Here is a 2,536-nt window from a genome sequence, read left to right on the forward strand (position 1 = left end):
CTTGACTAGCTGTGGGCCTTTTGTCTTAATCACCATCTGCTGCAAAAAAGAAGCTTCCCTAGTGAGGGTTGGGAAATACACTGACCTGTGGATATAAAGATAAGAACACACGAGGGCAGATAATACTGTGTCTAACAGAATAATAATACTGGGTGCTCCCATAGAGTTAGCCTCTGACCTAGCCATGGGGTGGTACCAAGCATGAGTTCCCTCTGATGGAGTAGGCTTTAAATCCAATCAGAAAGTGGTTGGTTTCTTCTCTAGCGTTAGTGTCACTGTTGCATCAGTGGGAATCTTTTGCTAGGCCAATCTTTTTTGTAGCTCACAGGGTTCAGAATTGGGAAATGCTCTTGATGACTCTTCTCTCCTGCTGGTGTGCATAGAACCTTCCAGCACTTTGAAAGCTGGTAGGAATGAAGCTTCGACCTTGGTGTCAGCGTGATTTCTCCATATCCTGTAACTCACATGTGGTATCTTTGGCAGTGTGGTCTTACCATCACAGAACTGTAAAGTCTCTGTAATTGGGTCAGTTATCAGGCTTCTTTGGTCCTAAAGGCCTACTGATTGTTTCAATGTTATTTGGTAATCATTGGCTTAAATACAGCTAACCATTGTTTCAGTGTGCTGTCTGTCAAACTCTGGAAGACTGTAGTTCTTAATCAGCAGCTGACTCAACAACATTCTCTGTGTACTTGGATCTGATTCTGTCCCTCAGCTGCTGATACACCACATCACCAGGAAGTGTGCTGACACCACTCCCATGGCAGACTTTGGACTTGGTCAAACTACTTACCTGCTTTTTTTCTCTCCCTAATTTCACACCGGTGTCATATTCCTTCTGAGAATCAGAGGCCCACTGATGAATCTTTTGGATCAAACCCTTATATGTGAGGACCTCATCACTTAATATCCTAGATAGTCTTTTTCCTTTTCAGCCTCCCGATGCCACCTCAACTCTCAGGTGGTGTCGCTCTCTAACGGTGCAGGTGTAGCCCTCCCCACAGGCAGGGCCGCCTGGTCTCCTATCTGCTCCTGCTTCTCCACATGATTGGCCTCTCTGGGTTCCTTCTCATCTGCATGGAATGTCTGGATCCCTCCTGGCCATTCTCAAGGCCTTGCTTTCTATATATTTTTCAAAAACCAAAATTTAAGTAACTATAGACACACCATAATACCCAAATTCATGTCTCCAGATCAGACTCCTTTGACCCAGCTGTACAGCCTCCTAATATTACATGGCCCTGTAATTGACAGTCATTATAGCCTAACTGAATTTGTGATTCCCCCTAAAACCTGGCCCCTTGCAGTGATCTCTTTTGCATATTAGTGCTGCCCACGATATACTGTTCCATAAACTAGAAACCCAGAGTGCTCCTTAGTCTAAATGGCGCTTCCTTCATCTGACCCCTGCGCTTCAGAATCTGCCATGCCACCATGGGAAAAGATAACATTATGTGCTGCCATAGCAACAACTGTCTCTGTATTCTTTTTCTGCCCACAGAAGTTTTTTGTTTTGTCTGTGTGGTTGATTGGTTTTGTTTACATTACGTTTTTCCCCAGACCGAAAACTTACTAAAAACATTTTGGTCGCTTTTAAAATAAAAGTCCAATTTTTAAAGTTTTTCAGTTATATTTTTATTGGATTTCTGTGTATTTCATACAATACATCTTAATCATATTTAGACCCCTCCCCACCACACCCCCATCATAGCCTACCCACAGGATTTCATGCATTCTATCATATACGTCAAGGCCTGTCGAGTCAAGTTTGTGTCCAGATGTCCCTCCGCATGAGTTCAGCCGCTAGCGCTTGTTCAGTCTAGTGTCACTCCCTTAAAGACCAGCTGCCAACAGTTCCTGGTCTGAGGCTGGGCCTTCTGCCCATTTCTGTGGTGGGCTTTTGTCTGATAAAGTGTGGATGGGTCTTGTGCCTGCTGTCCCCATTTCTGTAAGCGCACCTGAGCACATTCCCAGAAGCCTGGAAGACCCTGACGTACGTGTGCTCTGAAGCAGACAAGCAGTGAAGTCACTGCCCCATTCTTTCGTCATGCCATATTTGTGTGTATATTTAGAGACCTCTGACCTCTAATTAGTGCCTCATTACATTTTAGTTGAGAAACTTTTAAAATGTTTATGAAAAGATTTCAAACTGATAAGCAGAAGTTTGATCAGTCGTTGTTATTGAGCCCAGTTGCAGAATTATACAGAAGAAAGTTCTTTTAAAACATGGTCCTAGCAGAAGAGGGAGGTGTTTTCCCATCTCATCCATGAATGGCTGCCATAGGAAACGAAGTTGAGCCGTGTAAGTGCAGCTCTGGCTTCATGGCTAAAGTGCCTCACTACGGGTTGCTCTCGGTCAGGATTTTTAACTCTGAAAAAACTAAAAGTTTATAAGGCGTGTATATTTAGAGACCTCTGACCTCTAATTAGTGACTCATTACATTTTAGTTGAGAAACTTTTAAAATGTTTATGAAAAGATTTCAGACTGATAAGCAGAAGTTTGATCAGTCGTTGTTATTGAGCCCAGTTGCAGAA

General features: G+C 43.3%; 1 protein-coding gene across 1 annotated transcript in view; it reads left to right on the forward strand.

The window, feature by feature from the left end:
* Positions 1–2,536, forward strand: part of Zranb2 (zinc finger RANBP2-type containing 2) — a gene marked incomplete in the record, with an annotated part of 15,376 nt that overhangs the window by 4,191 nt on the left and 8,649 nt on the right.

The sequence above is a fragment of the Nannospalax galili genome, unplaced genomic scaffold (genome assembly GCF_000622305.1).
Source record: "Nannospalax galili isolate Female #2095 unplaced genomic scaffold, S.galili_v1.0 scaffold442, whole genome shotgun sequence".
Lineage (NCBI taxonomy): Eukaryota > Metazoa > Chordata > Mammalia > Rodentia > Spalacidae > Nannospalax > Nannospalax galili.